A 15,806-nucleotide genomic window follows, 5' to 3' on the forward strand; every position below is an offset into this window, starting at 1 on the left:
GTGGGAAAGGCATTTGAACAAGAGAATTTTTTAAAATCTTATTAAAAATGTATACTATTGGGGCGGGCAAGAGAATAGGCAAAAAGACACCTGCATTGCATAATATTGGGTCCTATTGGTCCCAGCTCCATGTTTGGGTCCCTGAGCACTGCTAGGGGTCACTCCAGAGCACAAAGACAGGGATAACCCCTGAGTAAGACCAGGGGTTAAAGTGCATGCTCTTTGAAATAGACACTATACTTCTAGTAATCTGTCTTAAACTGTCATCAGAGTTGTAAAAAACAAATGTACTTTCATTTTTATCTGAATTCATATTTATTGAAGTGTTATATTGGATATTACAGAGCTGAGGTATTAGTTAAATAACCGATAGCTCCCCACAGATATGCCATAAGTATGTATATAACTTTTTTGAATAAGTCATAAAAACAGATTAGATTTATAGTATGCTAAATTACAAATTAGGATATAAATCATAATACAGTGTCATCAAATTATATTCAAAACTTTTAGAAAACAACAAAAATAAAACTAGAAGGATATTTACCCAGAATATTGGGGGTTACGAGAATTTTCAATTTTCTCATTGTTTTCACAGTGAATATTTTATTTTTGAACTACCTATTTTTTGACACTCAATAAAATTCAAAATAGTCTTATTGGGAAGAGCAAAAAGAAATTATGTGATTAAAGAGTTTTGGATTACCTATTCTTTTAAACTTTATTTCTTTTAAATATGTATATTCACATATAAGTTTCACGTATACATGCCACATATACAAAATATGACACAGGTAGGGATGGAGGGATAATGCGGTGGCTAGGACACTTGACTTGGTCAAATGTGTTCTATCCCTAGCACCCCATTTCCCATGTGTTCCCCAAGCATTCCCAGGAGTGATACCTAAAAAAATAAAGAAATGGCACAAGCACATATAGACTTTACAAGTGTCTCTCAACTGGTGTCCATGTGGTTTTCTATGAACCCCAGGGGAAGCCATGGCTGGAAAAGGTACAGAAACGATAGTGTATATTAGACACAGTTATATCATCAGAAGAGTGAGAGTTGGTTGAAAAAATCAAGAATAATTAGCTCAGAAAAAAGAAAACTTAGAACACCATAAATGTTATCAGATAGGTGGAATTAATGCATGTATTAAATTGTAGCCTTACTCCTCTCATTAGCGATTTAAGTACTAGAATACATTTAAAGTTTTAAAAAAACATGCTTAGGTGTCAGAGATAATGTAAGGTGTTCCCCTTGGCCATACCCAATCAATCCCTGACCCTATAGATCACCTGAGCCTCCCCAGGAGTGATCTCCGAACACGTAGCCAGTAGTAAACCTGAGCATAGCCAGGTGTGGTCCAATTCACCCTCAAACATAAAGTATCATTGGATCTCATATACCCATAATAAAAGAAACTAGAGTCCTAGGTTTCTTAACTCTAGTGTTGCTAAAGTTTAACACAGTATTCAACCTCAGTATTCACTACTGACTGGTGTGGTAACTAGAGCAGGGCTTCCTAAAGTTTTTCTCCTTGGGCCCCCTTTTCACCCAATAAATTTTTATACAACACTGGCTAAAATAGTTCTATAAAGGAACTGTGCAAATCAAAATTACAATAAATCATAGTATTTTTAGACAAGTATTTAAGATTTATTCACAACCCCCACATTTAGTTACAGGACCCCCCCCCCCATATTCTCAACCCACAGGTTATGAAGCTAGGGGCTGAAGGGACAGGATGCCTGCCTGGCATGGGTCTAGGGCGAGTGTGATTATTGGCACCCCGTAGGGCCCTTCATGCATACCCAGAGTGATTCCTGAGCACAGTACCAGGAGTAAGCCCTGAGTATAATTGGGCATGACCCCAAAACAAAGCAAAACAAAAAGATGCTAGATTCTAGGACAGATCTCAGCACAAGATTGAAACTGAGTTTTTTCATCTGCATCATAATATTGTTAGGAGAATTAAAAGAGGTAACAATTCTGTTAGCATCGTTTCTAACAAATTATGTTTTAGCTCAGATTATTTCATCTGGCACAGACCACTGTTTAGCACTATAAACAAAATGCTATACTTTAGGTTCTTTATGGATAAATAGATTTATGCACCCTTGCCTGATACTAACCACTATTTTGAAAATTTATTAAAATGTATTCTGTCATACAAATACTGAATTACAATAAGACTTTTTTTATAACCAACCAAATCCATTAGACAGGAAGTCTGTATATATTATTTCACTATCATTTAACATAATTTAAAGAAATTTGATTTCAGTCCCAGAAAGTGACATCATAGACTGAATTCATCAGGGAGCATATTCAATTAATTATATGACTATGAGATGATACATGTAAAAACAGCATCCTCATTGTTTTCATTTCTTTACAAAATTTAGAATATATGTTGGTAGTATCCACTGTCTTAGATTTATCTGGCAAATATTCTAGGCTCTTTTTAAATATTTCTCTTCTAACTAACCAAATATGTGGAATATTCCTTGTAACCACAGCAAAGCTAGGGCCTTGGAATCTCTCAGTCACCTAAGTAATGTGGAGCTAGAGTCTGTTTGGGGGAAATATGGGATGATATGCTTTTTCCAACCCAAATGTCGGCCTTGAATACAAAGTAGAATGAACCACAAAGGAAGTTTAAAGGGAGGTCATGTTTGGCATGCCTGGGCCTACTTCAGTGGATTTTACTTCAAAGTGTACACTTGTTGACTCTGGAAGAACAAAATAAAGAACATGTCATACTTCTTTATATGTTTCTTTCAAAAATTAACAGTGGTAACATCCAGTTAGTTTTTACCTTATCATAATTGACGAGCATCCTTGATATTCCATTGAAAATCTGGCAGGATGAAGGAAAGACAGTACTTCCTGCTTTTGTCTTGTTCTATCTACTTTGAAGAAAACAAAATGTTTCTTGCTTTCCTGTTCTAAGAGACTCTCCTCTTCCTTTTGTTCTGCCTATTTCATGATCTCTGTGTCCTTGTGTGCCCTTAATGGCACTGTTCTATTTTCTGACAGTAAAATATTTCTCAGTTTCTTCTTAATACTAGCTTCTTATAACATCTTAATACTAACAGCTAAAGGAGCATGTGGTCAGCAGTTATACAGGAAGTCCTAATATAGAATGATCTCTTGAAAGTGACCCTCTGTCATTCCACAGAATTTAGCATCCATTTCCTGATCATCTTTTTTCCACTGACCATATAAGGATACTATGCTGAATTCTAAATATTTTGTGTGTGTGTGTCCTTCCTGTGCAATTGGTTACTATCACCCATTAAAAAGCACATTTAGCCTCCTTTCTTTCCATCTGTGGTGGACTGGGTTGAAAATCAAAACAAGAGGAATTTATATATCCACAACTATTTCACTTCTTCTAGTATATTTACCAAAAGAATTTTATTTCAAAGGTAGTTTTTACAGAATCCTTGTCTGCAAGATTCTTTGATATCCTCCCACTGAACTGGGGAAGAGTTTATTGAGGAGGTAGCCACCTAAGGCAAATTTTTGCAGAAGGGATTTTGAGGATGACGGGAAGGTAAAAACTCTGTGTCTATGTCTGCACTTGATCAGTAATTTGTTTGGTCTGCTGTATAAAATGCATGGTCTACAAGTTCTTATCCATCCAGATACCTGAAATTCTCTTATTCTTATGCATTTAAATAAAGTTGTTTTATCATTTAGGAAGGAACTAAATCTGAAAAATTAATGACTTTCTGTTTATTGCACACCATTTTTGGTAAGAGCATCAGAAATACTAAGTAATTTTCCATGTTTGGATATGTATGCATGTGTGTATCTGTCTTCCTTCATTGATTGAGGAGAAAGGAACATTCTGTCATTTTCTGTTAACCTCTTGCATGTTTCATTTTCTGACCTGCTGCCTTAGTTTTAAATTATCCTGAAAATCACAGCAACCCTGGTGGGAAAAGTGAGCTTAGAAAGTTTCAAATGTATTTATAATTTCTACCTGCCAAGTTTGCCTGCTATTAAATGTTGGCCTCTGCAAGTGGGATTAACTATATTTCAAGCAAGCAAGTTGCTTTGCCCGGCATGGTTGAGATCCAAAGTTAGCCAGCCGAGTTTGTCATGCTGATTTGGCCATCACTTGGAGCACTGCTTTTACTGAGAAAGTCGTGATGCAAACATGTATGGAGAATCCCTTAATAGTTGCTGAACTTAATATATTCTAACATTAACATATTTACCAGTCCATCTGACCACCTTAGCAAGTGTCATGTAGTTCCAACTCCGTGGTTTACTGTCTTCTTTTTAAGTAAAACATCCCCACCTTCAAATGTCATATTATTTAATATCACAAGTCAGGATAGATTTTTTTTGTAAAAAGTCATAGATGAACCTCATTTAACTGACATATTATTTTATTCCCTTTGGTTATTTGAGTCAAATGATTCCATGCTTAATTAGCCAAGGTACTTAAGAAAGAATGAATATTATAGCAGTTATTTGTGATAAGTAGCAAAAATGGAAGTATGATTTCAGAATGATTTTTCAACTTGAATTGCAAGAGTTATGTTATGGAATTTAAATAATTATGCAAAAATCCAAACACATTGCTATATTTTATGCATTCTCCAAGTAACACAGTTTTAATGACTTTTGATAGGTCTTTGCTAAGATGTAGTCTCCATCTTTTCTGTTTGCACTATAATTTTTTTTCTTTTTACTGTATTTCCATACAACCAGTATCTATTTAATCTGGGAAAGACTCTGCAGCATAAACTTTGAAGGTGAATAAGATATTTTACTGTCCTCAGAAAGCTTCTTATCCATAGTTTGAAAGAAGATTGACAAGTTGATTTGGTTGTGTTCATAGAGTATTATGAGAATTAAAAGATTAGGCATCAAGGGGACCTTAAGGAGTACAAAAAGTAATTTAGAATTGATGACTGAGAGGGATTTTAGGATATACTCTTATGTTCATGGCAGCACTATTGACAATAACCAAAAATCTGGAAACCACCCAAGTGTCCAGGAACATATGACTGGATGAATAAACTACTATACATATATACATAATTGAATTCTACTCAGCTACAAGACAAAATTATACAATTATCATCTATGTATATAGAACTGGAGGGCATCATGCTAAATTAGCCAGAAGTAGAAGGTCAGATATAGAATGATCTCTCTCCCATTATATGAGATATAAAGAAACATATAAATAAATAAGAAAAGTCTAACAGCTACAGAACCTAAGAACTGGTCTAAAGAGCTGAGCTTACCATGGCAGTGACTAAAACAAACAAACAAAATAATTAGGCTTTAAGGATAATTTCCTTGTATTTTTAAATACTAGAGTCATGTTTAGAGTATTGAAAGTTATTGAAAGTATTTTGCAATGCTTTGCTCTTGGCTTCACAATAACTTCCTAGTACAATTGTTATAAAAATGTGGTCATAGATCGGGAATTTAGCATTATCTGATGTTACAGGTGAGAAATCTGTTACACTTTCAAATTCTGTTGTTCCTTTAGGAGCTAAGTAGTGGGAAATCCTAGAGGTTGGACTCAACAATGTGTTTTAAAAAGCTATCCAGATCTAATGCTCACTCAAGTTTGAGAACCATTGGTTTAATTTTAAAGAGCAAGTCTTCAAGATAACTTAATGACTACAGCTGACTAGTTTCAGTAATCAAATCTTCAAGTTTATCATTATATTCTGCAATTTCTTTATTTGTAAAAAAATATCCTGGGAAAAGTTCAAACCCAATTGAGTTGTGTCTCTTTGGCCACGTGCCCCTCCTTTTGGCAAAGGGCCAGTGCTTAGTGAAAACCAGTTCCTCAACTCAATTACACCTGATTCATTTAGGCAAACTCAATTGTACTTGACTTTTTCAGATCCAACTCGATTGTGCTTTAAAATGTCCACACTCAATTTAATTGTGCTCAAAATTTGTTGCATGCCACCTTGTAACTTGTAGATTCAGACACATACCAAGGGAGGTAATTTTAGGGATGCTAAAAAGATTAGGATGCTTGTATTAGCTTGCAATTTCTCCTATTTTCTTTCCCTCCTGTGCTTAGTATCACCAGGGATTATTGTAGTCTAAAATAGGCTTTGTTGGCCTCTGACATGAACCACACCCTATTATCTCCATTATGCTATGGTCAAAGATTTAAAAGCTCCTAAGAAAGTGATCATGTTCAGTAACCAAGCAACTTTGCATAGTTGATTCCATTCATTTCATTTTCAAAATGGGGGAGGTGGGAGACATAAAACATGGAGCTACTAAAATTTATATTGTTTGTCAAAAACCAAAATATTTTAAAGTGATATTTCCACCTCACTGAGATCAACATCTCGCCTTCTCTCAGTGCTGCTGTGTACAGAGACTATGTCCTTAATCTTTGCCAGTTTTTTTTCGAATGCGTTCAATAACCCACAAGGCTGAGGGATTAATAGTCATTTGCTACTCCCTGGGAAGTACTTATACCTGAAAGAATTTTACTCAACCCTTGTCAGCAAACGTAGTCTTGATAAAATAGATGGTGATAAATGTTCTGGCTCAGCATTATTAAAACAGATGGAGGAAGTGCTGGCCACTTTTGTTTGGTTGTATGGCTTCCAGGTGTCAAAATGAAAATACTTATAGCTTTTATCACAGAACTAGTTTTGTTGGTGATTGGAGGGTGAGGGAAAGAGTGGTGCTTTATGCTAAAAAGTTCTCAGGCATTTCAGAGGATTGGGCCTAATTAATTCCTCTTGCAAAGTTAAGGATGGCATACCATGAAACTTGGTTGCACTTTCATGGTGCAAGACTTATGTCTTATTAGTGGCCATCTTGGCCCTAACTAGCCTGTCAGAGGCTGGGGAGAAGAGAAGAATTTTTAAATAAACATGCTTAAAGAGCTCAAAAAATGTAATACTGTGACCATGCACCAAATACATCCTCCTTATTATCCAGTTAGCCAAATGTTACCCATAATTCATGCCAGCTGTTGATAGGGAGCAGCTGGATAAGAAGATGGTTACAAAACTCGGGGGATGACCTTGATTTGCTTAATTACTTCTATGCCTATGATCAGTACATTTGTTAAGGTACATTTGGTAGAAGATAAGGAAGTACTTTCATTTTGTAAGGGATAAAGATGAAAGGGAATAAGAAAGACAACTTTAATTGATTGTGGTTGACTTGTCCAGCTGTTATCAAAGAAAATACCGCACATGTGAAAGTGCCACTACTGTCCATTTCGTTCTGAGTGTGTACTCTGAGGTTTCAACACGTTTCATCTTCCAGTTTTTGTGGAAAATGTGTGATCTTTATCATTAAAGAATACTAGTTTAAGATTGCTGCTTTTTTTTTTCCTGAGGGTGATAAAACAGAGATAGACACTTAAATAACAATCTGTTGCCACTTACCTCTTTTCGTGCCCCATCCCCAAAGATTCTCTGGGCAATGACTTTTAAATATGTTCTCATTATTTTTAATGAGTGTGCAGAATATATGACGCATAATGCACCGGGAGATAGGTGCCCTTTTACTGAACTTGTCAGATATAATAAAATATTGAAGAAGTTAAGATGCATTTTTCTTTCAGATTTTACAATTATTTAAATTAAGATGCTCAAGTACAAATCACACATTCTCCAATGTCCATTGCTGCCTCAATGAAGCCCTGCCACCATTCAAGTTTTCCCTTTAAAAAGAATGTTTTAATCACAAATGTTAAAAAGGCAAAAGAACATTTAATATTGTTATGTCTCTTTAAGTTTACCTTTCTTTAAATCTGCCCCAATGGCAGGATATTCAATTATAAGCGAGTTCAATTATGTTTCCTGCCCACTTATTGAGTTATACAGAGGACTTTTATCACCAACTCTTTCCGTAATTAATTCTTTGCATTTCTTAGAGGCTTAGGACCTAAGGAAGGATTGGCTTAGCAGCTTGAAACGTTTTTCAAATTTTCTTATGTTTCCTGTTTTATTTTTATCATTTCCTTCCTTCCTTCCTTCCTTCCTTCCTTCCTTCCTTCCTTCCTTCCTTCTTTCCTTCCTTCCTTCCTTCCTTCCTTCCTTCCTTCCTTCCTTCCTTCCTTCCTTCCTTCCTTCCTTCCCTCTGTCTCTGTCTCTCTCTCGGTCTCTCGTCTCTCTGTCTCTCTTTCCCCCCCCCTCTCTCTCTCCCTCCCCGCGCCCCGTATCTTTCTGGTTTCTGGTCTATCATTTTGGTCTAACTGATAGCAAATAACAGTGTAACAGTATGGTATCTCTCAATTACAGGATATATTTATTTCTACATTACATTAAAATGTCAGGTGGGGAGAGGAGGATGTTTCTAGAACATTGCTGTAAATTATATTAAAATGTCAGGTTACTGAGGTAGAGAAAGATGGAGGAAATGGCATTAGAATGGGATAATATAGCAGCCCCTGGAATGAATATAAAGCCTCTCTTTGTTAATAGTTTTTGTGTAAATATCGGAGCACAGTGCACCTTGTTTGTAGAACTTCTGCCTTTTGCACCCGCCAGGTAAGTTACATGCTTTTAGACCCGCTTGAAGTGGCTTGCCCCTTCCTGCTCTTCCTAGTGGCTTCTTATTTTATCAGCAGACCCTTGGCTTCCCACTGGACGGGAAAATGCACAGAAGCAAAACAGCAAACAAGCCAGAAATGGCAAAACAATAAAAATATAGCCAACTAAAATGTTTTATAGCAACTAAATGACTTGCTTTTGCTTCATTTTCCAGAAATCAAATGTATATCTTCTGTGATAGACAGGCTGATAATTCTTGAGTCCCTAATCCCCGCTATTTCTGGGTCTACACTGATGATAACAGGACTCAATTATGCAACAAATGCTGACTTTACAAATATTTACTGAACACTTATGCTAAAAGATGTGCCATGTACTTTAAGATGCACTGAAACCTGATCCCTGAACTGCAGGAGTTTATAATCAGTGCTCAGTGCTGGTGAAGAAACAGATAAGACTGTGGCATAGCACCCATCATCTGCAGAAAAAGCTAATGAAAAGGAAATAGTTGCCCGAGTTTAAGAAAGACTCTGAGACCAAGGTAGCACAATGGTTAGTACACTTGTCTAGCATGAACCCAACCTAGGTTCAATTGTCAGCATCAAATGGTCCCCTAAGACTCACCTGTTGAAGCCCTGAAGCCCTCAGTCCCATCACCACTGGGTGTTGTGCTGAAGGCATCATGTACCTGGGAGGCTGGATAATCCAATCTTCTGTACCATAGGGTCCAAGTAGCCACACATCCTCAAACCATTGCATTGAGAGATCCCAAAAGCGCACACCCCAAAGTGCAACGAGGGAGTAATCGTGAATTTGAACTTGTAAAGCTGAAAATTCAAAAGACTTTTAAATATGAAAAATGTTATTCATGAGACAGATGGGAATGTAGTTGGACCATGGAAAGTCTTACAGAAACAAAGAGAAAAAAAAGCCCATGGAGATATAAAAGCATATGCCAGAGGGAGGATGGAAGGCAGAGGAGAAGGAGTGGAGAGACATTGGTAGATGACATTAATATTGATTATTTCCGTCATGACAGTAAAATGTATAAGTACATAGCAAGAATATTTCCATAGATAATATAGAAATTCAACAAATGTCAATTTGACATCTGTTTGGTACCCTCTTTTATAAGATCTCCTAAGTTTTTTGCATTGATATGGAACATATGCAAAGATAGAATGTCTTAGATAACCTCCTTCCATAGCTGTCAGCTGATACTGGTTGTTTTTGAAACTCTTGGTTCTTTTTTCACCTACATTCTTATCCTCCAGCTCCAGTGGATATTTGTCTTTCTCCAGGTAACAAAAGCTAAAAACAGGGTCTCTTAAGTCTGATCCAAGCATGGTGGCACAATGTCACATTTGCTTCATCCTCTTGATCAAAACAAGTTAAAAGTCCAGTCAAGATGTAGAGGATATTTAAGGAAGCTTTTTGGAATATTTTAGCAGATTATTCATAATAAGCAATACAAAATAAATTATTTAGGTCTTTCTTTGGGGACAGGCTTTGGGATTCAGGGTAGAGACCTTCAAAATATGATAGTAGGAAGTATGTAATGGTGCTGAGATTGGTGTTGGAATACAGAATGTAATAAATTATTGTGAACAACTATATAAAATTAAATAAATTTTTTAAAAAGACAGAGGATATAGATAGATTTCATGTTTAGATGAAAAGAGCAGCAAAGGCACATTTCAAAGAGGCAGAATTTATTGGTGGCATTAGTTGTCCCAGTCTCTGAATTTGGGCTGGAAAAGTCATAAAACAAGAATATTGTTCAGGAGTATAAAATAAAAGTGATTGCTTCAGACTGCCAATGGATGTTTCCTTTTTAGAAGACCAATGAACTTCTTGGATTTTTATTCCAATTTATTTAAATAAATTCCATTTATTTAAGAATGGAATTTTGTAATTCCATTTACAAAATGTTGAGTTCTTTCATGTTGCACATGCATGCACATGCAATATAAAGATGTATATACAGGGCACAGCTATTTCGCTATGCCCTGAGCAACATTATTTTTTTTTTATTTTATAAAGTAGTTCACAATATTTGATTACTTTTTTATTTTTTTATTTATTTATTTATTTATTTTTTTTGCTTTTTGGGTCACATCTGGCGATTCACAGGGGTTACTCCTGGCTCTGCGCTCAGGAATTACCCCTGGCCATGCTCAGGGGACCATATGGGATGCTGGGATTTGAACCCGGGTCGGCCGCGTGCAAGGCAAACGCCCTACCCGCTGTGCTATCTCTCCAGCCCCTTGATTACTTTTTTAAAAACTGAATCACCGTGAGAAAAGTTACAAAGCTTTCAGGTTTAAGCCTCAGTCATACAATGATCAAACACCCATCCCTTCACCAGTACACATGTTCCACCACCAAGAACCCCAGTATACCCCCCCTCCCACCCCTGATTCTGCCTGTGTGGCAGATGATTTTCACTTTACTCTCTCTTTACTTTGATTACATTCAATTTATGACAGAAAACCTACTATTATTATTTGGAATTTTCCTCCAACAATCAGACCTGCTGAAAAGGCATTATTAGGTACTTTGTTTTCTGTTGCTGATAATGAAGAGCATATGATGTCACAACAGCAGCCACGCACTTTTAGAATTCTGGTATTTTAGTAATTAAGTACAGAAGTATTTCTGCGAGCAGCTGCTGTGTTCCAAGATTGGTTTGTGTGCCTCTGGGATCATGGCCATTCAGGAGCGGGGGAGCCATTTGGCCAGGATTCTTCACTGCTGAGTGCAACAAGATGGCCTATATTTGATTACATTTAACATGCAAACACCAATCCCATCACCATTATACCCTCCACCACATTTTGGTGTTTCCATACTGAACCCCAATCCCTGCCCCAAAGCAGAACCGAAATAATATAATATTCCCCTCTAAGGTTGGTTGCTACCTACTTTGAATCCCATCAGATTGGTGCAGTACCCTTGAAGTATAGGTGGGGTGTATGCTATGAAGTGTCTGTGTGGTCTAGGAAAAGGTTCACTCATGAATGAGGCTCAGCCCAAGCATGTGGAGAGCGGCCATGAGCACGACACTTAGGTTCTAGTGGTTTTCAGCTGTCGGGGCTGGGTCCCTTGGGACAGGGAGTGGTCTCATCCAACCTCTTCCAGGGCTCCCTGAATGAAACAGCCTGGCACAGGGTCCGGTGGCATGGTTATGGTGAGCGTCATATATGCTCCCTTCAGAGAAAAGGATATGCTATCTGGATGTTGACTGATGATGAGATTATCTTGCACCAGCCAAAGGTTGCTTATGGGCATGGCTGCTGATTTGCCAGAGACTTTTTTTTTTTAATTTTAGTCACGGCGATTTACAATTTTACAATATTGTCAAGGGTAGAGTTTAATGCATATAGCATTCGATGTTTCCAGCATGTATTTCCCTGTACCACTGTCTCACATTTATCTACCTCCAACCCCTGTTTACAACCCTAACATTACAACTCCACTGCTCACATATCATTGCCGTAGTATGCTTCCATGTTCTCTTTATAAACATAAATTCCTATCCCTATTTTGGACACTTCTTGTATAGATGAGAGATGGTTTTTCTCTTACGTCTCTCATGCTAAATTGAGATTTACTCTTTTAAGAGTATACACACATCGCCTTGTTCATGAAGTGAAAATAATTTTATATTTATTTATATTTTATATATTGTTCAATACTTAATATGCACTTAATATTAAAACTGAATGATCAAAACAATTTTACAATAACAAGTGAGGAGTCTTTCTTTATAAAATGAGACATAACAAACATTCTTTTCTGTCTCTTTGTATTGCAAGGTATTATCCTCTGAATTTTAGTATATCAAATCTTGGTATGACACTCAATACAGACAGTGCCTGAATTATTAATGACCTGTAAATATGAATAAGCAGTAGGAGTCTGCTTCTAAGGGTTTGTTTTTTCCACAGTTCAGAATGCCTTGGGAGCATTTGACCTAAAGAGTAACTACTCCTAAGTAAATGTGGAGCTAACAAATTGTCAACAGATATCATTTCATGACCACCTTTTTAACCTCCAGCTATTGACATCCTTGTTGTCATAGCACATCGTAGAAACAGATGAAGGCTTCCCTTCAGTCCTCTCTTAACAGTACCATAGCTGTGGAAACTATATAGTATTACAGACCTTCCCATAGTCACCTTGGAAGGAAATGCATCCCTTAAGTGGGTTTAGCTATATTTTCCTATATAATAGTCTTAAATATATATTATGCAATACAATGCCAATTATTAAATATTGTTAAGTTTTGGAGAGACTGTTCAGGAACCAAACCCCATTAGATCATTGCAACTGAGACACAATTACCAACATTTCCTTTGAGGGGGCAAAAAACTCGCAATTTGCAAAACCAAACTCTATCTTCCGACATGCAACTTGTCATATAACAAGTTCCTTCACTGTAACCACAGCCATGGTTTATTTAAAGCTTATTTCCATTATGCATAAAAGTGACTGAATTATAGACATTATTCATTAAGGTTTGGCTATCCTTAATATCATAAAAATTCCTTGGGATCTGGATTCTTCTAGTGAAAAATACGACTATGTCAACACTAGTGACTTGTTGAAAAGTTGGCAGATATTTTCAATGTAATTATTAATGCAAACCACCTCAATTCTTCTTTGGTATTAGACAGGCTGTAAATAAATTATATAAATAAATATTAATGCAATTATTAAGTTGAGGATTTTATTTGATATATAGGCATACAAGGAAATCAAACAAAGATGAAGGCTGCTGAATATGTTCATGTTCAGGGATGTACATAACAGTGACTTATTCCTCACATTGCAAAGCAGTCATACACTAGAGTCTTGTCTTCAGCTGCATAACTGAGTATGATTCTTTTGAAATGCATGCAATTTTTACGGTGGCTTGTTAATAAAATGTCCCTATAATTTCTATCCTTCCTCAAGCCAAATCATGTGTGCCCTAGTTGGAAAGAAAGTACAGACAAAATTACTGCAAACAAGCTGGGAGTTCCTTTTTAAAAAGCCCAGCCTTTGCTGTCAGATAGTTGTTGAGAGGTTCCTCTTTAACCTATAGAGTTTCTTGCAGAGAAGAATAGAGATAGCATGTAAATGTCTAACTTCCTTCACAAACCTTTGAAAAAGTAACCCAAAGATTGCATTGCCTCTCACCCTCAGCTCTCAATAGCTCTCAAGGGAGTCGGTTTGTCTTATCAGAGTCGAGCAGCCAGGCAAGGGCAGCTAGCACATTGAGAGGCCAGGGCAGCATAATGGTCAAGGCCATTGGGCAGGTAGTGAAAGGCCTCTTGCTGTGTTAAACAAATGCCGTTTCCTTCCTGGCTTCCGCAGGAGCTAATTTTGTTGTTCACTTCTCTTCTCATATAAGAACAATGAGGATTCATAAGGCCATTCTGCCAGTGAGGAGATGTGCATTAGATTATCATAAATCCACAGATAAAAAGTGCAGTGGTCAATGAGAACAGGCATCTTTGAATGAAGTAAAAGGTTTAATTGAAAGTACTGTCCCAAGGGAGACACATGATTGAGCTTAGTATTGAGTAGACATTAATTACGGAGGACCAGAGTGTGAAGGAAGTAAAAAAAAAAAAAAGATACATTTTGTGTTTCAAAAGAAGTTCCCAAATTTATTTCTCTTCAATAGAATATGGGAAATTGTTTCAATAGAATGCTAGGGGGCGAAAGTGAGTTTTGCTCATACACAATGTTCTTTGAACACTATTAACATTTCTTTGGAAATTACAATTGAATTGTCTACTTGCTGTGGTTAGAATTTAGAGATCTAAATAGAATACATAGTGTAATGTTAGGCTGAATAATGTTTACATAGAGATTTACTTTGTGTAAGATGTTAACAACTGATTTCCACTTAATCAGAGTTCTAGAAATTTAGAGGATTCTTTGATTTCATCTTTCAACTTTTTTTGTCAGTAGGTTCGAGTTTTCATTCTAAAGTGTTATAAAAAAAAGTTGTAGCAGCATCTGCACATGCGGTCCCCATTAAACTTTAGACAGCTTGTTCCATATCATTGAAATATGTCTGCTTTTGTAAATTATGCATATTTGTATAGCCAATGCCCTACTTTTGATGTGGCTAAAATAATGGGATGAACTCCACATCATAGAGACAAAGGATAGAATCAAGATCTGCCTTAATATGAAAACAATTGGTCAGGTGTCTCTTTTTTAGTCATTTCCATATTTGAATTATGACTGATTTTTCTTTTAAGTCAGTAGCACTGTAGCACTGTTGTCCCGAGCGGGCACCAGTAAGTCTCCATTGTGAGACTTGTTAAACCACGGGTAGCTTGCCAGGGTCTGTCGTGCAGGCGGGATACTCTCGGTAGCTTGCCAGGCTCTCTGAGAGGGACAGAGGAATTGAAGAGTATGAAAATAATCTGGGTTATCTGTGTTTAACACACAGTGAATATGGAATAAGGAAAGACAGGGAGATACTAATTATATAACAAGTGTTTGACTTAATCTTTAGGCACACAGTTGACCAATTTAGTTTTTTAAAATAAGAAAACAACTATCAAGGCAGCTTTAGTTTCACTATTTTCAGTTTTATTTACAAAACTATGTATTTACTCATTTTTGAAGTGAAATTAAACTTGCATTGATTATTTAGAAGTTGATGGAAACAGAATTTTAGTTTTAAATGTGAAAATGTTCTGTTAGCATTAATTTGACCAGGGTAGCCGCTAAATAGTACCAGCTGTCATAATAAAGTAAAAGTGAATGAAAGATTTACTCCACCCCATATGAAAACTCAAGAGCGGATATGGTGATCAGATGCACCACAATTAATGTGAGTACTTAGAAACATTTGCAAGCTATTTTCTTGCATAGTTTGGTCCCTCGATATCAAAATGCAAACAGGTCATGACAGTACTATAATAAAATGTGTTCTACAGTGCTATAGTAGTACTAAAATAAAAATGAATAAATAAAAATAAATAATAAAAATGAAATAGTTGAAAATTAAAGAAATGCAAAGTGTTCCCAGAGATGTCCCAAATATACCAAATATTTCAAAATTCCATTTGATGAAATCAGTAATAGTGATAATGGTCTATATTGCAAAACATTGCAACTTAAACTATAAATTAAAAACCATTTTTAACAGTAATGAAAATTATGCTGCAATGAAAAATATAATGAATTTAGCCCTTGTCACCAATACACACTTCAGGCATGTATTGGTATTGTGATAGCGTCATAAACATAAGCATAATGGGGTATTTTTTGCCCAA

General features: G+C 36.3%; 1 protein-coding gene across 3 annotated transcripts in view; it reads left to right on the forward strand.

Annotated features, from left to right (window-relative positions):
* The window catches only part of PARD3B (par-3 family cell polarity regulator beta), a 1,223,953-nt gene that overhangs the window by 670,662 nt on the left and 537,485 nt on the right, over window positions 1-15,806 (forward strand). The window lies entirely within an intron of this gene.

The sequence above is a fragment of the Sorex araneus genome, chromosome X (assembly GCF_027595985.1).
Source record: "Sorex araneus isolate mSorAra2 chromosome X, mSorAra2.pri, whole genome shotgun sequence".
Taxonomy (NCBI): domain Eukaryota; kingdom Metazoa; phylum Chordata; class Mammalia; order Eulipotyphla; family Soricidae; genus Sorex; species Sorex araneus.